Below are 26,022 nucleotides of genomic sequence, written 5' to 3'. Positions count from 1 at the left end.
GGGGAGTGACAGTCTTCAAGTTTGTGAGAAGATCGCGCCCTGGTGGAATAAAGGCACGAACAGCTTACAGCACCTAGAATTACTAGGAAGTATTTAGAGTAAAACGATTTCTAAAAGCTGCCTTTAGGAATGAGAGAAAAAAAATATATATATATATAAAATAGTAAAATGGAAGGGGAGTGATAGATTTAAATTAATCGTGAAGTGGAGCGCCCCCTGTATAAATTAAAAGTGAGAAAGGCTTACAGCACCTGGTATTCCCAGGTGGTCTCCCATCCAAGTACTAACCAGAACCTACCCTGCTTAGCTTCTGAGATCAGACGAGATCGGGCATGTTCAGGGTGGTATGGCCGTAAGCGGAAGATGCTACCAAAAACAGCCCTTTTGCATTACAAGCGTCTATACATGCCAGTTAGTCCCATTGGATCCTACTCCTGGTTTTTTTTTTTTTTTTATCTGACTCACACTGCAGCACCACCATCCAATCGGCAGCGCCGGACCCACACCAAACATTCACCAAACTACTCAGCCGGCAGCCTACCACAATTATTCCATTCTTTCCGCATCCGCACACTTCCTTCTTTTTAACTCCTTTTCACTACCGCACAGGTTAATCGCCGCACGTCCCCCGCCGGCAAACATTACTCCTTTGCCTACTGCATGCAGGCTTCTCTTAACGACCCTCTGTTATCAACTCCGCTAACAGCCACAAAATCTCCGCCGCACGAAGCCCACTGGTAGCTGCTGAATCACATGCTTCCCCAAAACGTCGCGCTGTCAGAACACTGGGAGCTACACACACCAACAAGTCCATACTGCAGGCTGCAGCCAGAACAATTTTCTACATTCAAACATCGACGGCCTCTTCTCTCTAAAAATTCACCAGACTGCTTCTACCACCAGCAAAGAAGTTTCCATCCCTAATTCCTCTGTGATTCCCACTAACCTAAACATTAAGCTGGCATTGAAGGGTGTGAATTACCCCGGCCAATCTGTTCTTTTAAATACAGCTTTTAGCAAGTTTTGAAAGGAGAAGAGCAGAACTTGCTATGCCAATAATATTGAGTCTTCTGTGGCGAAGTGGTTTTTGCATAGAAAACAAAGCGGTCAGTTGAAGAGGAAAAATATCAGTACTTTGTTTAAAACTGTGTGTAAAAAGCTGTCTCTTTATCATTAACAATAAGTTGTAAAACGTGAATGGGGAGTGACAGTCTTCAAGTTTGTGAGAAGATCGCGCCCTGGTGGAATAAAGGCACGAACAGCTTACAGCACCTAGAATTACTAGGAAGTATTTAGAGTAAAACGATTTCTAAAAGCTGCCTTTAGGAATGAAAGAAAAAATATATATATATATAAAATAGTAAAACGGAAGGGGAGTGATAGATTTAAATTAATCGTGAAGTGGAGCGCCCCCTGTATAAAGTAAAAGTGAGAAAAGCTTACAGCACCTGGTATTCCCAGGAGGTCTCCCATCCAAGTACTAACCAGACCCTACCCTGCTTGGCTTTCGAGATCGGATGAGATCGGGCGTGTTCAGGGTGGTATGGCCATAAGTGAGAGACGCTACCAAAAACAGCCCTTTTGCATTACACGCGTCTATACATGCCAGTTAGTCCCATTGGATCCTACTCCTGTTTTTTTTTTTTTTTTTTATCTGACTCACACTGCAGCCCCACCATCCAATCGGCAGCGCCGGACCCACACCAAACATTCACCAAACTACTCAGCCGGCAGCCTACCACAATTATTCCATTCTTTCCGCATCCGCACACTTCCTTCTTTTTAACTCCTTTTCACTACCGCACAGGGTAATCGCCGCACGTCCCCCGCCGGCAAACATTACTCCTTTGCCTACTGCATGTAGGCTTCTCTTAACGACCCTCTGTTATCAACTCCGCTAACAGCCACAAAATCTCCGCCGCACGAAGCCCACTGGTAGCTGCTGAATCACATGCTTCCCCAAAACGTCGCGCTGTCAGAACACTGGGAGCTACACACACCAACAAGTCCATACTGCAGGCTGCAGCCAGAACAATTTTCTACATTCAAACATCGACGGCCTCTTCTCTCTAAAAATTCACCAGACCGCTTCTACCACCAGCAAAGAAGTTTCCATCCCTAATTCCTCTGTGATTCCCACTAACCTAAACATTAAGCTGGCATTGAAGGGTGTGAATTACCCCGGCCAATCTGTTCTTTTAAATACAGCTTTTAGCAAGTTTTGAAAGGAGAAGAGCAGAACTTGCTATGCCAATAATATCGAGTCTTCTGTGGCGAAGTGGTTTTTGCATAGAAAACAAAGCGGTCAGTTGAAGAGGAATAATGTCAGTACTTTGTTTAAAACTGTGTGTAAAAAGCTGTCTCTTTATCATTAACAATAAGTTGTAAAACGTGAATGGGGAGTGACAGTCTTCAAGTTTGTGAGAAGATCGCGCCCTGGTGGAATAAAGGCACGAACAGCTTACAGCACCTAGAATTACTAGGAAGTATTTAGAGTAAAACGATTTCTAAAAGCTGCCTTTAGGAATGAGAGAAAAAAAATATATATATATATAAAATAGTAAAATGGAAGGGGAGTGATAGATTTAAATTAATAGTGAAGTGGAGCGCCCCCTGTATAAATTAAAAGTGAGAAAAGCTTACAGCACCTGGTATTCCCAGGTGGTCTCCCATCCAAGTACTAACCAGAACCTACCCTGCTTAGCTTCTGAGATCAGACGAGATCGGGCGTGTTCAGGGTGGTATGGCCGTAAGCGGAAGATGCTACCAAAAACAGCCCTTTTGCATTACACGCGTCTATACATGCCAGTTAGTCCCATTGGATCCTACTCCTGGTTTTTTTTTTTTTTTTATCTGACTCACACTGCAGCACCACCATCCAATCGGCAGCGCCGGACCCACACCAAACATTCACCAAACTACTCAGCCGGCAGCCTACCACAATTATTCCATTCTTTCCGCATCCGCACACTTCCTTCTTTTTAACTCCTTTTCACTACCGCACAGGTTAATCGCCGCACGTCCCCCGCCGGCAAACATTACTCCTTTGCCTACTGCATGCAGGCTTCTCTTAACGACCCTCTGTTATCAACTCCGCTAACAGCCACAAAATCTCCGCCGCACGAAGCCCACTGGTAGCTGCTGAATCACATGCTTCCCCAAAACGTCGCGCTGTCAGAACACTGGGAGCTACACACACCAACAAGTCCATACTGCAGGCTGCAGCCAGAACAATTTTCTACATTCAAACATCGACGGCCTCTTCTCTCTAAAAATTCACCAGACCGCTTCTACCACCAGCAAAGAAGTTTCCATCCCTAATTCCTCTGTGATTCCCACTAACCTAAACATTAAGCTGGCATTGAAGGGTGTGAATTACCCCGGCCAATCTGTTCTTTTAAATACAGCTTTTAGCAAGTTTTGAAAGGAGAAGAGCAGAACTTGCTATGCCAATAATATCGAGTCTTCTGTGGCGAAGTGGTTTTTGCATAGAAAACAAAGCGGTCAGTTGAAGAGGAATAATGTCAGTACTTTGTTTAAAACTGTGTGTAAAAAGCTGTCTCTTTATCATTAACAATAAGTTGTAAAACGTGAATGGGGAGTGACAGTCTTCAAGTTTGTGAGAAGATCGCGCCCTGGTGGAATAAAGGCACGAACAGCTTACAGCACCTAGAATTACTAGGAAGTATTTAGAGTAAAACGATTTCTAAAAGCTGCCTTTAGGAATGAGAGAAAAAAAATATATATATATATAAAATAGTAAAATGGAAGGGGAGTGATAGATTTAAATTAATAGTGAAGTGGAGCGCCCCCTGTATAAATTAAAAGTGAGAAAAGCTTACAGCACCTGGTATTCCCAGGTGGTCTCCCATCCAAGTACTAACCAGAACCTACCCTGCTTAGCTTCTGAGATCAGACGAGATCGGGCGTGTTCAGGGTGGTATGGCCGTAAGCGGAAGATGCTACCAAAAACAGCCCTTTTGCATTACACGCGTCTATACATGCCAGTTAGTCCCATTGGATCCTACTCCTGGTTTTTTTTTTTTTTTTATCTGACTCACACTGCAGCACCACCATCCAATCGGCAGCGCCGGACCCACACCAAACATTCACCAAACTACTCAGCCGGCAGCCTACCACAATTATTCCATTCTTTCCGCATCCGCACACTTCCTTCTTTTTAACTCCTTTTCACTACCGCACAGGTTAATCGCCGCACGTCCCCCGCCGGCAAACATTACTCCTTTGCCTACTGCATGCAGGCTTCTCTTAACGACCCTCTGTTATCAACTCCGCTAACAGCCACAAAATCTCCGCCGCACGAAGCCCACTGGTAGCTGCTGAATCACATGCTTCCCCAAAACGTCGCGCTGTCAGAACACTGGGAGCTACACACACCAACAAGTCCATACTGCAGGCTGCAGCCAGAACAATTTTCTACATTCAAACATCGACGGCCTCTTCTCTCTAAAAATTCACCAGACTGCTTCTACCACCAGCAAAGAAGTTTCCATCCCTAATTCCTCTGTGATTCCCACTAACCTAAACATTAAGCTGGCATTGAAGGGTGTGAATTACCCCGGCCAATCTGTTCTTTTAAATACAGCTTTTAGCAAGTTTTGAAAGGAGAAGAGCAGAACTTGCTATGCCAATAATATCGAGTCTTCTGTGGCGAAGTGGTTTTTGCATAGAAAACAAAGCGGTCAGTTGAAGAGGAAAAATATCAGTACTTTGTTTAAAACTGTGTGTAAAAAGCTGTCTCTTTATCATTAACAATAAGTTGTAAAACGTGAATGGGGAGTGACAGTCTTCAAGTTTGTGAGAAGATCGCGCCCTGGTGGAATAAAGGCACGAACAGCTTACAGCACCTAGAATTACTAGGAAGTATTTAGAGTAAAACGATTTCTAAAAGCTGCCTTTAGGAATGAGAGAAAAAAAAAATATATATATATAAAATAGTAAAATGGAAGGGGAGTGATAGATTTAAATTAATCGTGAAGTGGAGCGCCCCCTGTATAAATTAAAAGTGAGAAAAGCTTACAGCACCTGGTATTCCCAAGTGGTCTCCCATCCAAGTACTAACCAGAACCTACCCTGCTTAGCTTCTGAGATCAGACGAGATCGGGCGTGTTCAGGGTGGTATGGCCGTAAGCGGAAGATGCTACCAAAAACAGCCCTTTTGCATTACACGCGTCTATACATGCCAGTTAGTCCCATTGGATCCTACTCCTGGTTTTTTTTTTTTTTTTATCTGACTCACACTGCAGCACCACCATCCAATCGGCAGCGCCGGACCCACACCAAACATTCACCAAACTACTCAGCCGGCAGCCTACCACAATTATTCCATTCTTTCCGCATCCGCACACTTCCTTCTTTTTAACTCCTTTTCACTACCGCACAGGTTAATCGCCGCACGTCCCCCGCCGGCAAACATTACTCCTTTGCCTACTGCATGCAGGCTTCTCTTAACGACCCTCTGTTATCAACTCCGCTAACAGCCACAAAATCTCCGCCGCACGAAGCCCACTGGTAGCTGCTGAATCACATGCTTCCCCAAAACGTCGCGCTGTCAGAACACTGGGAGCTACACACACCAACAAGTCCATACTGCAGGCTGCAGCCAGAACAATTTTCTACATTCAAACATCGACGGCCTCTTCTCTCTAAAAATTCACCAGACTGCTTCTACCACCAGCAAAGAAGTTTCCATCCCTAATTCCTCTGTGATTCCCACTAACCTAAACATTAAGCTGGCATTGAAGGGTGTGAATTACCCCGGCCAATCTGTTCTTTTAAATACAGCTTTTAGCAAGTTTTGAAAGGAGAAGAGCAGAACTTGCTATGCCAATAATATTGAGTCTTCTGTGGCGAAGTGGTTTTTGCATAGAAAACAAAGCGGTCAGTTGAAGAGGAAAAATATCAGTACTTTGTTTAAAACTGTGTGTAAAAAGCTGTCTCTTTATCATTAACAATAAGTTGTAAAACGTGAATGGGGAGTGACAGTCTTCAAGTTTGTGAGAAGATCGCGCCCTGGTGGAATAAAGGCACGAACAGCTTACAGCACCTAGAATTACTAGGAAGTATTTAGAGTAAAACGATTTCTAAAAGCTGCCTTTAGGAATGAGAGAAAAAAAAAATATATATATATAAAATAGTAAAATGGAAGGGGAGTGATAGATTTAAATTAATCGTGAAGTGGAGCGCACCCTGTATAAATTAAAAGTGAGAAAAGCTTACAGCACCTGGTATTCCCAGGTGGTCTCCCATCCAAGTACTAACCAGAACCTACCCTGCTTAGCTTCTGAGATCAGACGAGATCGGGCGTGTTCAGGGTGGTATGGCCGTAAGCGGAAGATGCTACCAAAAACAGCCCTTTTGCATTACACGCGTCTATACATGCCAGTTAGTCCCATTGGATCCTACTCCTGGTTTTTTTTTTTTTTTTATCTGACTCACACTGCAGCACCACCATCCAATCGGCAGCGCCGGACCCACACCAAACATTCACCAAACTACTCAGCCGGCAGCCTACCACAATTATTCCATTCTTTCCGCATCCGCACACTTCCTTCTTTTTAACTCCTTTTCACTACCGCACAGGTTAATCGCCGCACGTCCCCCGCCGGCAAACATTACTCCTTTGCCTACTGCATGCAGGCTTCTCTTAACGACCCTCTGTTATCAACTCCGCTAACAGCCACAAAATCTCCGCCGCACGAAGCCCACTGGTAGCTGCTGAATCACATGCTTCCCCAAAACGTCGCGCTGTCAGAACACTGGGAGCTACACACACCAACAAGTCCATACTGCAGGCTGCAGCCAGAACAATTTTCTACATTCAAACATCGACGGCCTCTTCTCTCTAAAAATTCACCAGACTGCTTCTACCACCAGCAAAGAAGTTTCCATCCCTAATTCCTCTGTGATTCCCACTAACCTAAACATTAAGCTGGCATTGAAGGGTGTGAATTACCCCGGCCAATCTGTTCTTTTAAATACAGCTTTTAGCAAGTTTTGAAAGGAGAAGAGCAGAACGTGCTATGCCAATAATATTGAGTCTTCTGTGGCGAAGTGGTTTTTGCATAGAAAACAAAGCGGTCAGTTGAAGAGGAAAAATATCAGTACTTTGTTTAAAACTGTGTGTAAAAAGCTGTCTCTTTATCATTAACAATAAGTTGTAAAACGTGAATGGGGAGAAACAGTCTTCAAGTTTGTGAGAAGATCGCGCCCTGGTGGAATAAAGGCACGAACAGCTTACAGCACCTAGAATTACCAGGAAGTATTTGGAGTAAAACGGTGTGTAAAAGCTGCCTTTATGAATGAGAGAAAAATATATATATATATAAAATAGTAAAATGGAAGGGGAGTGATAGATTTAAATTAATCGTGAAGTGGAGCGCCCCCTGTATAAAGTAAAAGTGAGAAAAGCTTACAGCACCTGGTATTCCCAGGAGGTCTCCCATCCAAGTACTAACCAGACCCTACCCTGCTTGGCTTCCGAGATCGGATGAGATCGGGTGTGTTCAGGGTGGTATGGCCATAAGCGAGAGACGCGACCAAAAACAGCCCTTTTGCATTACACGCGTCTATACATGCCAGTTAGTCCCATTGGATCCTACTCCTGGTTTTTTTTTTTTTTCTATCTGACTCACACTGCAGCACCACCATCCAATCGGCAGCGCCGGACCCACACCAAACATTCACCAAACTACTCAGCCGGCAGCCTACCACAATTATTCCATTCTTTCCGCATCCGCACACTTCCTTCTTTTTAACTCCTTTTCACTACCGCACAGGTTAATCGCCGCACGTCCCCCGCCGGCAAACATTACTCCTTTGCCTACTGCATGCAGGCTTCTCTTAACGACCCTCTGTTATCAACTCCGCTAACAGCCACAAAATCTCCGCCGCACGAAGCCCACTGGTAGCTGCTGAATCACATGCTTCCCCAAAACGTCGCGCTGTCAGAACACTGGGAGCTACACACACCAACAAGTCCATACTGCAGGCTGCAGCCAGAACAATTTTCTACATTCAAACATCGACGGCCTCTTCTCTCTAAAAATTCACCAGACCGCTTCTACCACCAGCAAAGAAGTTTCCATCCCTAATTCCTCTGTGATTCCCACTAACCTAAACATTAAGCTGGCATTGAAGGGTGTGAATTACCCCGGCCAATCTGTTCTTTTAAATACAGCTTTTAGCAAGTTTTGAAAGGAGAAGAGCAGAACTTGCTATGCCAATAATATCGAGTCTTCTGTGGCGAAGTGGTTTTTGCATAGAAAACAAAGCGGTCAGTTGAAGAGGAATAATGTCAGTACTTTGTTTAAAACTGTGTGTAAAAAGCTGTCTCTTTATCATTAACAATAAGTTGTAAAACGTGAATGGGGAGAAACAGTCTTCAAGTTTGTGAGAAGATCGCGCCCTGGTGGAATAAAGGCACGAACAGCTTACAGCACCTAGAATTACCAGGAAGTATTTGGAGTAAAACGGTGTGTAAAAGCTGCCTTTATGAATGAGAGAAAAATATATATATATATAAAATAGTAAAATGGAAGGGGAGTGATAGATTTAAATTAATCGTGAAGTGGAGCGCCCCCTGTATAAAGTAAAAGTGAGAAAAGCTTACAGCACCTGGTATTCCCAGGAGGTCTCCCATCCAAGTACTAACCAGACCCTACCCTGCTTGGCTTCCGAGATCGGATGAGATCGGGTGTGTTCAGGGTGGTATGGCCATAAGCGAGAGACGCGACCAAAAACAGCCCTTTTGCATTACACGCGTCTATACATGCCAGTTAGTCCCATTGGATCCTACTCCTGGTTTTTTTTTTTTTTTTTATCTGACTCACACTGCAGCACCACCATCCAATCGGCAGCGCCGGACCCACACCAAACATTCACCAAACTACTCAGCCGGCAGCCTACCACAATTATTCCATTCTTTCCGCATCCGCACACTTCCTTCTTTTTAACTCCTTTTCACTACCGCACAGGTTAATCGCCGCACGTCCCCCGCCGGCAAACATTACTCCTTTGCCTACTGCATGCAGGCTTCTCTTAACGACCCTCTGTTATCAACTCCGCTAACAGCCACAAAATCTCCGCCGCACGAAGCCCACTGGTAGCTGCTGAATCACATGCTTCCCCAAAACGTCGCGCTGTCAGAACACTGGGAGCTACACACACCAACAAGTCCATACTGCAGGCTGCAGCCAGAACAATTTTCTACATTCAAACATCGACGGCCTCTTCTCTCTAAAAATTCACCAGACCGCTTCTACCACCAGCAAAGAAGTTTCCATCCCTAATTCCTCTGTGATTCCCACTAACCTAAACATTAAGCTGGCATTGAAGGGTGTGAATTACCCCGGCCAATCTGTTCTTTTAAATACAGCTTTTAGCAAGTTTTGAAAGGAGAAGAGCAGAACTTGCTATGCCAATAATATCGAGTCTTCTGTGGCGAAGTGGTTTTTGCATAGAAAACAAAGCGGTCAGTTGAAGAGGAATAATGTCAGTACTTTGTTTAAAACTGTGTGTAAAAAGCTGTCTCTTTATCATTAACAATAAGTTGTAAAACGTGAATGGGGAGTGACAGTCTTCAAGTTTGTGAGAAGATCGCGCCCTGGTGGAATAAAGGCACGAACAGCTTACAGCACCTAGAATTACTAGGAAGTATTTAGAGTAAAACGATTTCTAAAAGCTGCCTTTAGGAATGAGAGAAAAAAAAAATATATATATATAAAATAGTAAAATGGAAGGGGAGTGATAGATTTAAATTAATCGTGAAGTGGAGCGCCCCCTGTATAAATTAAAAGTGAGAAAAGCTTACAGCACCTGGTATTCCCAAGTGGTCTCCCATCCAAGTACTAACCAGAACCTACCCTGCTTAGCTTCTGAGATCAGACGAGATCGGGCGTGTTCAGGGTGGTATGGCCGTAAGCGGAAGATGCTACCAAAAACAGCCCTTTTGCATTACACGCGTCTATACATGCCAGTTAGTCCCATTGGATCCTACTCCTGGTTTTTTTTTTTTTTTTATCTGACTCACACTGCAGCACCACCATCCAATCGGCAGCGCCGGACCCACACCAAACATTCACCAAACTACTCAGCCGGCAGCCTACCACAATTATTCCATTCTTTCCGCATCCGCACACTTCCTTCTTTTTAACTCCTTTTCACTACCGCACAGGTTAATCGCCGCACGTCCCCCGCCGGCAAACATTACTCCTTTGCCTACTGCATGCAGGCTTCTCTTAACGACCCTCTGTTATCAACTCCGCTAACAGCCACAAAATCTCCGCCGCACGAAGCCCACTGGTAGCTGCTGAATCACATGCTTCCCCAAAACGTCGCGCTGTCAGAACACTGGGAGCTACACACACCAACAAGTCCATACTGCAGGCTGCAGCCAGAACAATTTTCTACATTCAAACATCGACGGCCTCTTCTCTCTAAAAATTCACCAGACTGCTTCTACCACCAGCAAAGAAGTTTCCATCCCTAATTCCTCTGTGATTCCCACTAACCTAAACATTAAGCTGGCATTGAAGGGTGTGAATTACCCCGGCCAATCTGTTCTTTTAAATACAGCTTTTAGCAAGTTTTGAAAGGAGAAGAGCAGAACTTGCTATGCCAATAATATTGAGTCTTCTGTGGCGAAGTGGTTTTTGCATAGAAAACAAAGCGGTCAGTTGAAGAGGAAAAATATCAGTACTTTGTTTAAAACTGTGTGTAAAAAGCTGTCTCTTTATCATTAACAATAAGTTGTAAAACGTGAATGGGGAGTGACAGTCTTCAAGTTTGTGAGAAGATCGCGCCCTGGTGGAATAAAGGCACGAACAGCTTACAGCACCTAGAATTACTAGGAAGTATTTAGAGTAAAACGATTTCTAAAAGCTGCCTTTAGGAATGAGAGAAAAAAAAAATATATATATATAAAATAGTAAAATGGAAGGGGAGTGATAGATTTAAATTAATCGTGAAGTGGAGCGCACCCTGTATAAATTAAAAGTGAGAAAAGCTTACAGCACCTGGTATTCCCAGTTGGTCTCCCATCCAAGTACTAACCAGAACCTACCCTGCTTAGCTTCTGAGATCAGACGAGATCGGGCGTGTTCAGGGTGGTATGGCCGTAAGCGGAAGATGCTACCAAAAACAGCCCTTTTGCATTACACGCGTCTATACATGCCAGTTAGTCCCATTGGATCCTACTCCTGGTTTTTTTTTTTTTTTTATCTGACTCACACTGCAGCACCACCATCCAATCGGCAGCGCCGGACCCACACCAAACATTCAGCAAACTACTCAGCCGGCAGCCTACCACAATTATTCCATTCTTTCCGCATCCGCACACTTCCTTCTTTTTAACTCCTTTTCACTACCGCACAGGTTAATCGCCGCACGTCCCCCGCCGGCAAACATTACTCCTTTGCCTACTGCATGCAGGCTTCTCTTAACGACCCTCTGTTATCAACTCCGCTAACAGCCACAAAATCTCCGCCGCACGAAGCCCACTGGTAGCTGCTGAATCACATGCTTCCCCAAAACGTCGCGCTGTCAGAACACTGGGAGCTACACACACCAACAAGTCCATACTGCAGGCTGCAGCCAGAACAATTTTCTACATTCAAACATCGACGGCCTCTTCTCTCTAAAAATTCACCAGACTGCTTCTACCACCAGCAAAGAAGTTTCCATCCCTAATTCCTCTGTGATTCCCACTAACCTAAACATTAAGCTGGCATTGAAGGGTGTGAATTACCCCGGCCAATCTGTTCTTTTAAATACAGCTTTTAGCAAGTTTTGAAAGGAGAAGAGCAGAACGTGCTATGCCAATAATATTGAGTCTTCTGTGGCGAAGTGGTTTTTGCATAGAAAACAAAGCGGTCAGTTGAAGAGGAAAAATATCAGTACTTTGTTTAAAACTGTGTGTAAAAAGCTGTCTCTTTATCATTAACAATAAGTTGTAAAACGTGAATGGGGAGAAACAGTCTTCAAGTTTGTGAGAAGATCGCGCCCTGGTGGAATAAAGGCACGAACAGCTTACAGCACCTAGAATTACCAGGAAGTATTTGGAGTAAAACGGTGTGTAAAAGCTGCCTTTATGAATGAGAGAAAAATATATATATATATAAAATAGTAAAATGGAAGGGGAGTGATAGATTTAAATTAATCGTGAAGTGGAGCGCCCCCTGTATGAAGTAAAAGTGAGAAAAGCTTACAGCACCTGGTATTCCCAGGAGGTCTCCCATCCAAGTACTAACCAGACCCTACCCTGCTTGGCTTCCGAGATCGGATGAGATCGGGAATGTTCAGGGTGGTATGGCCATAAGCGAGAGACGCGACCAAAAACAGCCCTTTTGCATTACACGCGTCTATACATGCCAGTTAGTCCCATTGGATCCTACTCCTGGTTTTTTTTTTTTTTTTATCTGACTCACACTGCAGCACCACCATCCAATCGGCAGCGCCGGACCCACACCAAACATTCACCAAACTACTCAGCCGGCAGCCTACCACAATTATTCCATTCTTTCCGCATCCGCACACTTCCTTCTTTTTAACTCCTTTTCACTACCGCACAGGTTAATCGCCGCACGTCCCCCGCCGGCAAACATTACTCCTTTGCCTACTGCATGCAGGCTTCTCTTAACGACCCTCTGTTATCAACTCCGCTAACAGCCACAAAATCTCCGCCGCACGAAGCCCACTGGTAGCTGCTGAATCACATGCTTCCCCAAAACGTCGCGCTGTCAGAACACTGGGAGCTACACACACCAACAAGTCCATACTGCAGGCTGCAGCCAGAACAATTTTCTACATTCAAACATCGACGGCCTCTTCTCTCTAAAAATTCACCAGACCGCTTCTACCACCAGCAAAGAAGTTTCCATCCCTAATTCCTCTGTGATTCCCACTAACCTAAACATTAAGCTGGCATTGAAGGGTGTGAATTACCCCGGCCAATCTGTTCTTTTAAATACAGCTTTTAGCAAGTTTTGAAAGGAGAAGAGCAGAACTTGCTATGCCAATAATATTGAGTCTTCTGTGGCGAAGTGGTTTTTGCATAGAAAACAAAGCGGTCAGTTGAAGAGGAAAAATATCAGTACTTTGTTTAAAACTGTGTGTAAAAAGCTGTCTCTTTATCATTAACAATAAGTTGTAAAACGTGAATGGGGAGAAACAGTCTTCAAGTTTGTGAGAAGATCGCGCCCTGGTGGAATAAAGGCACGAACAGCTTACAGCACCTAGAATTACCAGGAAGTATTTGGAGTAAAACGGTGTGTAAAAGCTGCCTTTATGAATGAGAGAAAAATATATATATATATAAAATAGTAAAATGGAAGGGGAGTGATAGATTTAAATTAATCGTGAAGTGGAGCGCCCCCTGTATAAAGTAAAAGTGAGAAAAGCTTACAGCACCTGGTATTCCCAGGAGGTCTCCCATCCAAGTACTAACCAGACCCTACCCTGCTTGGCTTCCGAGATCGGATGAGATTGGGTGTGTTCAGGGTGGTATGGCCATAAGCGAGAGACGCGACCAAAAACAGCCCTTTTGCATTACACGCCTCTATACATGCCAGTTGGTCCCATTGGATCCTACTCCTGGTTTTTTTTTTTTTTTTATCTGACTCACACTGCAGCACCACCATCCAATCGGCAGCGCCGGACCCACACCAAACATTCACCAAACTACTCAGCCGGCAGCCTACCACAATTATTCCATTCTTTCCGCATCCGCACACTTCCTTCTTTTTAACTCCTTTTCACTACCGCACAGGTTAATCGCCGCACGTCCCCCGCCGGCAAACATTACTCCTTTGCCTACTGCATGCAGGCTTCTCTTAACGACCCTCTGTTATCAACTCCGCTAACAGCCACAAAATCTCCGCCGCACGAAGCCCACTGGTAGCTGCTGAATCACATGCTTCCCCAAAACGTCGCGCTGTCAGAACACTGGGAGCTACACACACCAACAAGTCCATACTGCAGGCTGCAGCCAGAACAATTTTCTACATTCAAACATCGACGGCCTCTTCTCTCTAAAAATTCACCAGACCGCTTCTACCACCAGCAAAGAAGTTTCCATCCCTAATTCCTCTGTGATTCCCACTAACCTAAACATTAAGCTGGCATTGAAGGGTGTGAATTACCCCGGCCAATCTGTTCTTTTAAATACAGCTTTTAGCAAGTTTTGAAAGGAGAAGAGCAGAACTTGCTATGCCAATAATATCGAGTCTTCTGTGGCGAAGTGGTTTCATGCATAGAAAACAAAGCGGTCAGTTGAAGAGGAATAATATCAGTACTTTGTTTAAAACTGTGTGTAAAAAGCTGTCTCTTTATCATTAACAATAAGTTGTAAAACGTGAATGGGGAGTGACAGTCTTCAAGTTTGTGAGAAGATCGCGCCCTGGTGGAATAAAGGCACGAACAGCTTACAGCACCTAGAATTACCAGGAAGTATTTGGAGTAAAACGGTGTGTAAAAGCTGCCTTTATGAATGAGAGAAAAAAATATATATATGTATAAAATAGTAAAATGGAAGGGGAGTGATAGATTTAAATTAATCGTGAAGTGGAGCGCCCCCTGTATAAAGTAAAAGTGAGAAAAGCTTACAGCACCTGGTATTCCCAGGAGGTCTCCCATCCAAGTACTAACCAGACCCTACCCTGCTTAGCTTCCGAGATCAGACGAGATCGGGCGTGTTCAGGGTGGTATGGCCGTAAGTGAGAGTTGCTACCAAAAACAGCCCTTTTGCATTACACGCCTCTATACATGCCAGTTAGTCCCATTGGATCCTACTCCTGTTTTTTTTTTTTTTTTATCTGACTCACACTGCAGCCCCACCATCCAATCGGCAGCGCCGGACCCACACCAAACATTCACCAAACTACTCAGCCGGCAGCCTACCACAATTATTCCATTCTTTCCGCATCCGCACACTTCCTTCTTTTTAACTCCTTTTCACTACCGCACAGGTTAATCGCCGCACGTCCCCCGCCGGCAAACATTACTCCTTTGCCTACTGCATGCAGGCTTCCCTTAACGACCCTCTGTTATCAACTCCGCTAACAGCCACAAAATCTCCGCCGCACGAAGCCCACTGGTAGCTGCTGAATCACGCTTCCCCAAAACGTCGCGCTGTCAGAACACTGGGAGCTACACACACCAACAAGTCCATAATGCAGGCTGCAGCCAGAACAATTTTCTACATTCAAACATCGACGGCCTCTTCTCTCTAAAAATTCACCAGACCGCTTCTACCACCAGCAAAGAAGTTTCCATCCCTAATTCCTCTGTGACTCCCACTAACCTAAACATTAAGCTGGCATTGAAGGGTGTGAATTACCCCGGCCAATCTGTTCTTTTAAATACAGCTTTTAGCAAGTTTTGAAAGGAGAAGAGCAGAACTTGCTATGCCAATAATATCGAGTCTTCTGTGGCGAAGTGGTTTTTGCATAGAAAACAAAGCGGTCAGTTGAAGAGGAATAATATCAGTACTTTGTTTAAAACTGTGTGTAAAAAGCTGTCTCTTTATCATTAACAATAAGTTGTAAAACGTGAATGGGGAGTGGCAGTCTTCAAGTTTGTGAGAAGATCGCGCCCTGGTGGAATAAAGGCACGAACAGCTTAGAGCACCTTGAATTACCAGGAAGTATTTAGAGTAAAACGGTGTGTAAAAGCTACCTTTATGAATGAGAGAAAAATATATATATATATAAAATAGTAAAATGGAAGGGGAGTGATAGATTTAAATTAATCGTTAAGTGGAGCGCCCCCTGTATAAAGTTAAAGTGAAAAAAGCTTACAGCACCTGGTATTCCCAGGATGTCTCCCATCCAAGTACTAACCAGACCCTACCCTGCGTAGCTTACGAGATCAGATGAGATCAGGCGTGTTCAGGGTGGTATAGCCATAAGCGAGAGACGCTACCAAAAACAGCCCTTTTGCATTACACGCGTCTATACATGCCAGTTAGTCCCATTGGATCCTACTCCTGGTTTTTTTTTTTTTTTTATCTGACTCACACTGCAGCACCACCATCCAATCGGCAGCGCCGGACCCACACCAAACATTCACCAAACTACTCAGCCGGCAGCCTACCACAATTATTCCATTCTTTCCGCATCCGCACACTTCCTTCTTTTTAACTCCTTTTCACTACCGCACAGGTTAATCGCCGCACGTCCCCCGCCGGCAAACATTACTCCTTTGCCTACTGCATGCAGGCTTCTCTTAACGACCCTCTGTTATCAACTCCGCTAACAGCCACAAAATCTCCGCCGCACGAAGCCCACTGGTAGCTGCTGAATCACATGCTTCCCCAAAACGTCGCGCTGTCAGAACACTGGGAGCTACACACACCAACAAGTCTATACTGCAGGCTGCAGCCAGAACAATTTTCTACATTCAAACATCGACGGCCTCTTCTCTCTAAAAATTCACCAGACCGCTTCTTCCACCAGCAAAGAAGTTTCCATCCCTAATTCCTCTGTGATTCCCACTAACCTAAACATTAAGCTGGCATTGAAGGGTGTGAATTACCCCGGCCAATCTGTTCTTTTAAATACAGCTTTTAGCAAGTTTTGAAAGGAGAAGAGCAGAACTTGCTATGCCAATAATATCGAGTCTTCTGTGGCGAAGTGGTTTTTGCATAGAAAACAAAGCGGTCAGTTGAAGAGGAATAATATCAGTACTTTGTTTAAAACTGTGTGTAAAAAGCTGTCTCTTTATCATTAACAATAAGTTGTAAAACGTGAATGGGGAGTGATAGTCTTCAAGTTTGTGAGAAGATCGCGCCCTGGTGGAATAAAGGCACGAACAGCTTACAGCACCTAGAATTACAAGGAAGTATTTAGAGTAAAACGGTTTCTAAAAGCTGCCTTTATGAATGAGAGAAAAATATATATATATATAAAATAGTAAAATGGAAGGGGAGTGATAGATTTAAATTAATCGTTAAGTGGAGCGCCCCCTGTATAAAGTAAAAGTGAGAAAAGCTTACAGCACCTGGTATTCCCAGGAGGTCTCCCATCCAAGTACTAACCAGACCCTACCCTGCGTAGCTTACGAGATCAGATGAGATCAGGCGTGTTCAGGGTGGTATAGCCATAAGCGAGAGACACTACCAAAAACAGCCCTTTTGCATTACACGCGTCTATACATGCCAGTTAGTCCCATTGGATCCTACTAATGTTCTTTTTTTTTTTTTATCTGACTCACACTGCAGCCCCACCATCCAATCGGCAGCGCCGGACCCACACCAAACATTCACCAAACTACTCAGCCGGCAGCCTACCACAATTATTCCATTCTTTCCGCATCCGCACACTTCCTTCTTTTTAACTCCTTTTCACTACCGCACAGGTTAATCGCCGCACGTCCCCCGCCGGCAAACATTACTCCTTTGCCTACTGCATGCAGGCTTCTCTTAACGACCCTCTGTTATCAACTCCGCTAACAGCCACAAAATCTCCGCCGCACGAAGCCCACTGGTAGCTGCTGAATCACATGCTTCCCCAAAACGTCGCGCTGTCAGAACACTGGGAGCTACACACACCAACAAGTCTATACTGCAGGCTGCAGCCAGAACAATTTTCTACATTCAAACATCGACGGCCTCTTCTCTCTAAAAATTCACCAGACCGCTTCTTCCACCAGCAAAGAAGTTTCCATCCCTAATTCCTCTGTGATTCCCACTAACCTAAACATTAAGCTGGCATTGAAGGGTGTGAATTACCCCGGCCAATCTGTTCTTTTAAATACAGCTTTTAGCAAGTTTTGAAAGGAGAAGAGCAGAACTTGCTATGCCAATAATATCGAGTCTTCTGTGGCGAAGTGGTTTTTGCATAGAAAACAAAGCGGTCAGTTGAAGAGGAATAATATCAGTACTTTGTTTAAAACTGTGTGTAAAAAGCTGTCTCTTTATCATTAACAATAAGTTGTAAAACGTGAATGGGGAGTGATAGTCTTCAAGTTTGTGAGAAGATCGCGCCCTGGTGGAATAAAGGCACGAACAGCTTACAGCACCTAGAATTACAAGGAAGTATTTAGAGTAAAACGGTTTCTAAAAGCTGCCTTTATGAATGAGAGAAAAAAAATATATATATATAAAATAGTAAAATGGAAGGGGAGTGATAGATTTAAATTAATCGTGAAGTGGAGCGCCCCCTGTATAAAGTAAAAGTGAGAAAAGCTTACAGCACCTGGTATTCCCAGGTGGTCTCCCATCCAAGTACTAACCAGACCCTACCCTGCTTAGCTTCCGAGATCAGACGAGATCAGGCGTGTTCAGGGTGGTATGGCCGTAAGCGAGAGATGCTACCAAAAACAGCCCTTTTGCATTACACGCCTCTATACATGCCAGTTGGTCCCATTGGATCCTACTAATGTTCTTTTTTTTTTTTTTATCTGACTCACACTGCAGCCCCACCATCCAATCGGCAGCGCCGGACCCACACCAAACATTCACCAAACTACTCAGCCGGCAGCCTACCACAATTATTCCATTCTTTCCGCATCCGCACACTTCCTTCTTTTTAACTCCTTTTCACTACCGCACAGGTTAATCGCCGCACGTCCCCCGCCGGCAAACATTACTCCTTTGCCTACTGCATGCAGGCTTCTCTTAACGACCCTCTGTTATCAACTCCGCTAACAGCCACAAAATCTCCGCCGCACGAAGCCCACTGGTAGCTGCTGAATCACATGCTTCCCCAAAACGTCGCGCTGTCAGAACACTGGGAGCTACACACACCAACAAGTCCATACTGCGGGCTGCAGCCAGAACAATTTTCTACATTCAAACATCGACGGCCTCTTCTCTCTAAAAATTCACCAGACCGCTTCTACCACCAGCAAAGAAGTTTCCATCCCTAATTCCTCTGTGACTCCCACTAACCTAAACATTAAGCTGGCATTGAAGGGTGTGAATTACCCCGGCCAACCTGCTCTTTTAAATACAGCTTTTAGCAAGTTTTGAAAGGAGAAGAGCAGAACTTGCTATGCCAATAATATCGAGTCTTCTGTGGCGAAGTGGTTTTTGCATAGAAAACAAAGCGGTCAGTTGAAGAGGAATAATATCAGTACTTTGTTTAAAACTGTGTGTAAAAAGCTGTCTCTTTATCATTAACAATAAGTTGTAAAACGTGAATGGGGAGTGATAGTCTTCAAGTTTGTGAGAAGATCGCGCCCTGGTGGAATAAAGGCACGAACAGCTTACAGCACCTAGAATTACAAGGAAGTATTTAGAGTAAAACGGTTTCTAAAAGCTGCCTTTATGAATGAGAGAAAAAATATATATATATATAAAATAGTAAAATGGAAGGGGAGTGATAGATTTAAATTAATCGTGAAGTGGAGCGCCCCCTGTATAAAGTAAAAGTGAGAAAAGCTTACAGCACCTGGTATTCCCAGGTGGTCTCCCATCCAAGTACTAACCAGACCCTACCCTGCTTAGCTTCCGAGATCAGACGAGATCGGGCGTGTTCAGGGTGGTATGGCCGTAAGCGAGAGATGCTACCAAAAACAGCCCTTTTGCATTACACGCCTCTATACATGCCAGTTGGTCCCATTGGATCCTACTAATGTTCTTTTTTTTTTTTTTTATCTGACTCACACTGCAGCCCCACCATCCAATCGGCAGCGCCGGACCCACACCAAACATTCACCAAACTACTCAGCCGGCAGCCTACCACAATTATTCCATTCTTTCCGCATCCGCACACTTCCTTCTTTTTAACTCCTTTTCACTACCGCACAGGTTAATCGCCGCACGTCCCCCGCCGGCAAACATTACTCCTTTGCCTACTGCATGCAGGCTTCTCTTAACGACCCTCTGTTATCAACTCCGCTAACAGCCACAAAATCTCCGCCGCATGAAGCCCACTGGTAGTTGCTAAATAACATGCTTCCCCAAAACGTCGCGCTGTCAGAACACTGGGAGCTACACACACGAACAAGTCCATACTGCAGGCTGCAGCCAGAACAATTTTCTACATTCAAACATCGACGGCCTCTTCTCTCTAAAAATTCACCAGACCGCTTCTACCACCAGCAAAGAAGTTTCCATCCCTAATTCCTCTGTGATTCCCACTAACCTAAACATTAATCTGGCATTGAAGGGTGTGAATTACCCCGGCCAATCTGTTCTTTTAAATACAGCTTTTAGCAAGTTTTGAAAGGAGAAGAGCAGAACTTGCTATGCCAATAATATCGAGTCTTCTGTGGCGAAGTGGTTTTTGCATAGAAAACAAAGCGGTCAGTTGAAGAGGAATAATATCAGTACTTTGTTTAAAACTGTGTGTAAAAAGCTGTCTCTTTATTATTAACAATAAGTTGTAAAACGTGAATGGGGAGTGACAGTCTTCAAGTTTGTGAGAAGATCGTGCCCTGGTGGAATAAAGGCACGAACAGCTTACAGCACCTAGAATTACCAGGCAGTATTTAGAGTAAAACGTGTGTAAAAGCTGCCTTCATGAATGAGAGAAAAAAGAAATATATAAAATAGTAAAATGGAAGGGGAGTGATAGATTTAAATTAATCGTGAGGTGGAGTGCCCCCTGTAAAAAGTAAAAGTGAGAAAAGCTTACAGCACCTGGTATTCCCAGGTGGTTTCCCATCCAAGTACTAACCAGACCCTAGCCTGCTTAGCTTCCGAGATCAGACGAGATCGGGCGCGTTCAGGGTGGTATGGCCGTAAGCGAGAGACACTACCAAAAATAGCCCTTTTGCATTACACGCGTCTATACATGCCAGTTATTCCCATTGGATCCTACGCCTGTTTTTTTTTTTTTTTTATCTGACTCACACTGCAGCACCACCATCCAATCGGCAGAACCGGACCCACACCAAACATTCACCAAACTACTCATCCGGCAGCCTACCACAATTATTCCATTCTTTCCGCATCCGCACAGTTCCTTCTCTTTAACTCCTTTTCACTACCGCACAGGTTAATTGCCGCACGTCCCCCGCCGGCAAACATTACTCCTTTGTCTACCTCATGCAGGCTTCTCTTAACAACCCTCTGTTATCAACTCCGCTAACAGCCACAAAATCTCTGCCGCACGAAGCCCACTGGTAGCTGCTGAATCACATGCTTCCCCAAAACGTCGCGCTGTCAGAACACTGGGAGCTACACACACCAACAAGTCCATACTGCGGGCTGCAGCCAGAACAATTTTCTACATTCAAACATCGACGGCCTCTTCTCTCTAAAAATTCACCAGACCGCTTCTACCACCAGCAAAGAAGTTTCCATCCCTAATTCCTCTGTGACTCCCACTAACCTAAACATTAAGCTGGCATTGAAGGGTGTGAATTACCCCGGCCAACCTGCTCTTTTAAATACAGCTTTTAGCAAGTTTTGAAAGGAGGAGAAGAGCAGATAATATGCCAATAATATCGAATATTCTGTGGCGAAGTGGTTTTTGCATAGAAAACAAAGCGGTGAGTTGAAGAGGAATTATATCAGTACTTTGTTTAAAACTGTGTGAAAAAAGCTGTTTCTTTATCATTAACAATAAGTTGTAAAACGTGAATGGGGAGTGACAGTCTTCAAGTTTGTGAGAAGATCGCGCCCTGGTGGAATAAAGGCACGAACAGCTTACAGCACCTAGAATTACCAGGAAGTATTTAGAGTAAAATGGTTTCTAAAAGCTGCCTTTATGAATGAGAGAAAAAAAAATATATATATATAAAATAGTAAAATGGAAGGGGAGTGATAGATTTAAATTAATCGTGAAGTGGAGCGCCCCCTGTATAAAGTAAAAGTGAGAAAAGCTTACAGCACCTGGTATTTCCAGGTGGTCTCCCATCCAAGTACTAACCAGACCCTACCCTGCTTAGTTTCCGAGATCAGACGAGATCGGGCGTGTTCAGGGTGGTATGGCCGTAAGCGAGAGATGCTACCAAAAACAGCCCTTTTGCATTACACGCGTCTATACATGCCAGTTAGTCCCATTGGATCCTACTCCTGTTTTTTTTTTTTTATCTGACTCACACTGCAGCCCCACCATCCAATCGGTAGCGCCGGACCCACACCAAACATTCACCAAACTACTCAGCCGGCAGCCTACCACAATTATTCCATTCTTTCCGCATCCGCACACTTCCTTCTTTTTAACTCCTTTTCACTACCGCACAGGTTAATCGCCGCACGTCCCCCGCCGGCAAACATTACTCCTTTGCCTACTGCATGCAGGCTTCTCTTAACGACCCTCTGTTATCAACTCCGCTAACAGCCACAAAATCTCCGCCGCACGAAGCCCACTGGTAGCTGCTGAATCACATGCTTCCCCAAAACGTCGCGCTGTCAGAACACTGGGAGCTACACACACCAACAAGTCCATACTGCAGGCTGCAGCCAGAACAATTTTCTACATTCAAACATCGACGGCCTCTTCTCTCTAAAAATTCACCAGACCGCTTCTACCACCAGCAAAGAAGTTTCCATCCCTAATTCCTCTGTGATTCCCACTAACCTAAACATTAAGCTGGCATTGAAGGGTGTGAATTACCCCGGCCAATCTGTTCTTTTAAATACAGCTTTTAGCAAGTTTTGAAAGGAGAAGAGCAGAACTTGCTATGCCAATAATATCGAGTCTTCTGTGGCGAAGTGGTTTTTGCATAGAAAACAAAGCGGTGAGTTGAAGAGGAATAATATCAGTACTTTGTTTAAAACTGCGTTTAAAAAGCTGTCTCTTTATCATTAACAATAAGTTGTAAAACGTGAATGGGGAGTGACAGTCTTCAAGTTTGTGAGAAGATCGCGCCCTGGTGGAATAAAGGCACGAACAGCTTACAGCACCTAGAATTACCAGGAAGTATTTAGAGTAAAATGGTTTCTAAAAGCTGCCTTTATGAATGAGAGAAAAAAAATATATATATATAAAATAGTAAAATGGAAGGGGAGTGATAGATTTAAAATAATCGTGAAGTGGAGCGCCCCCTGTATAAAGTAAAAGTGAGAAAAGCTTACAGCACCTGGTATTCCCAGGTGTTCTCCCATCCAAGTGCTAACCAGACCCTACCCTGCTTGGCTTCCGAGATCAGACGAGATCAGGTGTGTTCAGGGTGGTATGGCTGTAAGCGAGAGATGCTACCAAAAACAGCCCTTTTGCATTACACGCCTCTATACATGCCAGTTGGTCCCATTGGATACTACTAATGTTCTTTTTTTTTTTTTTATCTGACTCACACTGCAGCCCCACCATCCAATCGGCAGCACCGGACCCACACCAAACATTCACCAAACTACTCAGCCGGCAGCCTACCACAATTATTCCATTCTTTCCGCATCTGCACACTTCCTTCTTTTTAACTCCTTTTCACTACCGCACAGGTTAATCGCCGCACGTCCCCCGCCGGCAAACATTACTCCTTTGCCTACTGCATGCAGGCTTCTCTTAACGACCCTCTGTTATCAACTCCGCTAACAGCCACAAAATCTCCGCCGCACGAAGCCCACTGGTAGCTGCTGAATCACATGCTTCCCCAAAACGTCGCGCTGTCAGAACACTGGGAGCTACACACACCAACAAGTCCATACTGCAGGCTGCAGCCAGAACAATTTTCTACATTCAAACATCGACGGCCTCTTCTCTCTAAAAATTCACCAGACCGCTTCTACCACCAGCAAAGAAGTTTCCATCCCTAATTCCTCTGTGATTCCCACTAACCTAAACATTAAGCTGGCATTGAAGGGTGTGAATTACCCCGGCCAATCTGTTCTTTTAAATACAGCTTTTAGCAAGTTTTGAAAGGAGAAGAGCAGAACTTGCTATGCCAATAATATCGAGTCTTCTGTGGCGAAGTGGTTTTTGCATAGAAAACAAAGCGGTCAGTTGAAGAGGAATAATATCAGTACTTTGTTTAAAACTGTGTGTAAAAAGCTGTCTCTTTATCATTAACAATAAGTTGTAAAACGTGAATGGGGAGTGACAGTCTTCAAGTTTGTGAGAAGATCGCGCCCTGGTGGAATAAAGGCACGAACAGCTTACAGCACCTAGAATTACCAGGAAGTATTTAAAGTAAAACGGTGTGTAACAGCTGCCTTTATGAATGAGAGAAAAATATATATATATATATATAAAATAGTAAAATGGAAGGGGAGTGATAGATTTAAATTAATCGTGAAGTGGAGCGCCCCCTGTATAAAGTAAAAGTGAGAAATGCTTACAGCACCTGGTATTCCCAGGAGGTCTCCCATCCAAGTACTAACCAGACCCTACCCTGCTTAGCTTCCGAGATCAGACGAGATCGGGCGTGTTCAGGGTGGTATGGCCGTAATCGAGAGATGCTACCAAAAACAGCCCTTTTGCATTACATGCGTCTATACATGCCAGTTAGTCCCATTGGATCCTACTCCTGTTTTTTTTTTTTTTTATCTGACTCACACTGCAGCCCCATCATCCAATCGGCAGCGCCGGACCCACACCAAACATTCACCAAACTACTCAGCCGGCAGCCTACCACAATTATTCCATTCTTTCCGCATCCGCACACTTCCTTCTTTTTAACTCCTTTTCACTACCGCACAGGTTAATCGCCGCACGTCCCCCGCCGGCAAACATTACTCCTTTGCCTACTGCATGTAGGCTTCTCTTAACGACCCTCTGTTATCAACTCCGCTAACAGCAACAAAATCTCCGCCGCACGAAGCCCACTGGTAGCTGCTGAATCACATGCTTCCCCAAAACGTCGCGTTGTCAGAACACTGGGAGCTACACACACCAACAAGTCCATACTGCAGGCTGCAGCCAGAACAATTTTCTACATTCAAACATCGACGGCCTCTTCTCTCTAAAAATTCACCAGACCGCTTCTACCACCAGCAAAGAAGTTTCCATCCCTAATTCCTCTGTGATTCCCACTAACCTAAACATTAAGCTGGCATTGAAGGGTGTGAATTACCCCGGCCAATCTGTTCTTTTAAATACAGCTTTTAACAAGTTTTGAAAGGAGAAGAGCAGAACTTGCTATGCCAATAATATCGAGTCTTCTGTGGCGAAGTGGTTTTTGCATAGAAAACAAAGCGGTCAGTTGAAGAGGAATAATATCAGTACTTTGTTTAAAACTGTGTGTAAAAAGCTGTCTCTTTATCATTAACAATAAGTTGTAAAACGTGAATGGGGAGTGACAGTCTTCAAGTTTGTGAGAAGATCGCGCCCTGGTGGAATAAAGGCACGAACAGCTTACAGCACCTAGAATGACCAGGAAGTATTTAGAGTTAAACGGTTTCTAAAAGCTGCCTTTATGAATGAGAGAAAAAAAAAATATATATATATAAAATAGTAAAATGGAAGGGGAGTGATAGATTTAAATTAATCGTGAAGTGGAGCGCCCCCTGTATAAAGAAAAAGTGAGAAAAGCTTACAGCACCTGGTATTCCCAGGTGGTCTCCCATCCAAGTACTAACCAGACCCTACCCTGCTTAGCTTCCGAGATCAGACGAGATCAGGCGTGTTCAGGGTGGTATGGCCGTAAGCGAGAGATGCTACCAAAAACAGCCCTTTTGCATTACACGCGTCTATACATGCCAGTTAGTCCCATTGGATACTACTAATGTTCTTTTTTTTTTTTTATCTGACTCACACTGCAGCCCCACCATCCAATCGGCAGCGCCGGACCCACACCAAACATTCACCAAACTACTCAGCCGGCAGCCTATCACAATTATTCCATTCTTTCCGCATCCGCACACTTCCTTCTTTTTAACTCCTTTTCACTACCGCACAGGTTAATCGCCGCACGTCCCCCGCCGGCAAACATTACTCCTTTGCCTACTGCATGCAGGCTTCTCTTAACGACCCTCTGTTATCAACTCCGCTAACAGCCACAAAATCTCCGCCGCACGAAGCCCACTGGTAGCTGCTGAATCACATGCTTCCCCAAAATGTCGCGCTGTCAGAACACTGTGAGCTACACACACCAACAAGTCCATACTGCAGGCTGCAGCCAGAACAATTTTCTACATTCAAACATCGACGGCCTCTTCTCTCTAAAAATTCAGCA

The 26,022-nt window shown here is 44.4% G+C and overlaps 21 non-coding genes and 1 pseudogene across 21 annotated transcripts; all 22 read right to left on the bottom strand.

Annotated features, from left to right (window-relative positions):
- Nucleotides 1-239: 239 nt before the first annotated feature.
- On the bottom strand, nt 240-358 carry LOC125736193 (5S ribosomal RNA). The gene has a single exon (XR_007395478.1). It is a non-coding gene; the product is annotated as a 5S ribosomal RNA (ribosomal RNA).
- A 1,078-nt stretch (nt 359-1,436) lies between these two features.
- LOC125735236 (5S ribosomal RNA) lies at nt 1,437-1,555 on the bottom strand. The gene has a single exon (XR_007394535.1). It is a non-coding gene; the product is annotated as a 5S ribosomal RNA (ribosomal RNA).
- Nucleotides 1,556-2,636: 1,081 nt separating this feature from the next.
- Nucleotides 2,637-2,755, bottom strand: LOC125735590 (5S ribosomal RNA). Its single transcript, XR_007394884.1, has one exon. It is a non-coding gene; the product is annotated as a 5S ribosomal RNA (ribosomal RNA).
- A 1,080-nt stretch (nt 2,756-3,835) lies between these two features.
- On the bottom strand, nt 3,836-3,954 carry LOC125735589 (5S ribosomal RNA). The gene has a single exon (XR_007394883.1). It is a non-coding gene; the product is annotated as a 5S ribosomal RNA (ribosomal RNA).
- A 1,080-nt stretch (nt 3,955-5,034) lies between these two features.
- Nucleotides 5,035-5,153, bottom strand: LOC125735971 (5S ribosomal RNA). Its single transcript, XR_007395255.1, has one exon. It is a non-coding gene; the product is annotated as a 5S ribosomal RNA (ribosomal RNA).
- Nucleotides 5,154-6,233: 1,080 nt separating this feature from the next.
- On the bottom strand, nt 6,234-6,352 carry LOC125735588 (5S ribosomal RNA). Its single transcript, XR_007394882.1, has one exon. It is a non-coding gene; the product is annotated as a 5S ribosomal RNA (ribosomal RNA).
- A 1,077-nt stretch (nt 6,353-7,429) lies between these two features.
- Nucleotides 7,430-7,548, bottom strand: LOC125734726 (5S ribosomal RNA). The gene has a single exon (XR_007394029.1). It is a non-coding gene; the product is annotated as a 5S ribosomal RNA (ribosomal RNA).
- A 1,077-nt stretch (nt 7,549-8,625) lies between these two features.
- On the bottom strand, nt 8,626-8,744 carry LOC125734715 (5S ribosomal RNA). The gene has a single exon (XR_007394018.1). It is a non-coding gene; the product is annotated as a 5S ribosomal RNA (ribosomal RNA).
- Nucleotides 8,745-9,825: 1,081 nt separating this feature from the next.
- On the bottom strand, nt 9,826-9,944 carry LOC125735970 (5S ribosomal RNA). Its single transcript, XR_007395254.1, has one exon. It is a non-coding gene; the product is annotated as a 5S ribosomal RNA (ribosomal RNA).
- Nucleotides 9,945-11,024: 1,080 nt separating this feature from the next.
- Nucleotides 11,025-11,143, bottom strand: LOC125736471 (5S ribosomal RNA). The gene has a single exon (XR_007395749.1). It is a non-coding gene; the product is annotated as a 5S ribosomal RNA (ribosomal RNA).
- A 1,077-nt stretch (nt 11,144-12,220) lies between these two features.
- Nucleotides 12,221-12,339, bottom strand: LOC125733692 (5S ribosomal RNA). Its single transcript, XR_007393029.1, has one exon. It is a non-coding gene; the product is annotated as a 5S ribosomal RNA (ribosomal RNA).
- A 1,077-nt stretch (nt 12,340-13,416) lies between these two features.
- On the bottom strand, nt 13,417-13,535 carry LOC125734153 (5S ribosomal RNA). Its single transcript, XR_007393477.1, has one exon. It is a non-coding gene; the product is annotated as a 5S ribosomal RNA (ribosomal RNA).
- Nucleotides 13,536-14,615: 1,080 nt separating this feature from the next.
- LOC125733103 (5S ribosomal RNA) lies at nt 14,616-14,734 on the bottom strand. The gene has a single exon (XR_007392460.1). It is a non-coding gene; the product is annotated as a 5S ribosomal RNA (ribosomal RNA).
- Nucleotides 14,735-15,808: 1,074 nt separating this feature from the next.
- Nucleotides 15,809-15,927, bottom strand: LOC125731734 (5S ribosomal RNA; annotated as a pseudogene).
- Nucleotides 15,928-17,004: 1,077 nt separating this feature from the next.
- LOC125730728 (5S ribosomal RNA) lies at nt 17,005-17,123 on the bottom strand. Its single transcript, XR_007391020.1, has one exon. It is a non-coding gene; the product is annotated as a 5S ribosomal RNA (ribosomal RNA).
- A 1,077-nt stretch (nt 17,124-18,200) lies between these two features.
- On the bottom strand, nt 18,201-18,319 carry LOC125733117 (5S ribosomal RNA). Its single transcript, XR_007392474.1, has one exon. It is a non-coding gene; the product is annotated as a 5S ribosomal RNA (ribosomal RNA).
- A 1,078-nt stretch (nt 18,320-19,397) lies between these two features.
- On the bottom strand, nt 19,398-19,516 carry LOC125735472 (5S ribosomal RNA). The gene has a single exon (XR_007394768.1). It is a non-coding gene; the product is annotated as a 5S ribosomal RNA (ribosomal RNA).
- Nucleotides 19,517-20,590: 1,074 nt separating this feature from the next.
- LOC125734436 (5S ribosomal RNA) lies at nt 20,591-20,709 on the bottom strand. Its single transcript, XR_007393747.1, has one exon. It is a non-coding gene; the product is annotated as a 5S ribosomal RNA (ribosomal RNA).
- Nucleotides 20,710-21,787: 1,078 nt separating this feature from the next.
- On the bottom strand, nt 21,788-21,906 carry LOC125735657 (5S ribosomal RNA). The gene has a single exon (XR_007394950.1). It is a non-coding gene; the product is annotated as a 5S ribosomal RNA (ribosomal RNA).
- Nucleotides 21,907-22,980: 1,074 nt separating this feature from the next.
- Nucleotides 22,981-23,099, bottom strand: LOC125731027 (5S ribosomal RNA). The gene has a single exon (XR_007391317.1). It is a non-coding gene; the product is annotated as a 5S ribosomal RNA (ribosomal RNA).
- Nucleotides 23,100-24,180: 1,081 nt separating this feature from the next.
- Nucleotides 24,181-24,299, bottom strand: LOC125733544 (5S ribosomal RNA). Its single transcript, XR_007392886.1, has one exon. It is a non-coding gene; the product is annotated as a 5S ribosomal RNA (ribosomal RNA).
- A 1,078-nt stretch (nt 24,300-25,377) lies between these two features.
- LOC125733116 (5S ribosomal RNA) lies at nt 25,378-25,496 on the bottom strand. The gene has a single exon (XR_007392473.1). It is a non-coding gene; the product is annotated as a 5S ribosomal RNA (ribosomal RNA).
- Between the last annotated feature and the right edge of the window lie 526 nt (nt 25,497-26,022).

This window comes from Brienomyrus brachyistius, chromosome 2 (assembly GCF_023856365.1).
Source record: "Brienomyrus brachyistius isolate T26 chromosome 2, BBRACH_0.4, whole genome shotgun sequence".
NCBI classification, from domain to species: Eukaryota; Metazoa; Chordata; class Actinopteri; order Osteoglossiformes; family Mormyridae; genus Brienomyrus; species Brienomyrus brachyistius.
The sequence above is the reverse complement of the archived record's forward strand: the minus strand, read 5'-3'. Positions and strand labels throughout refer to the sequence as shown.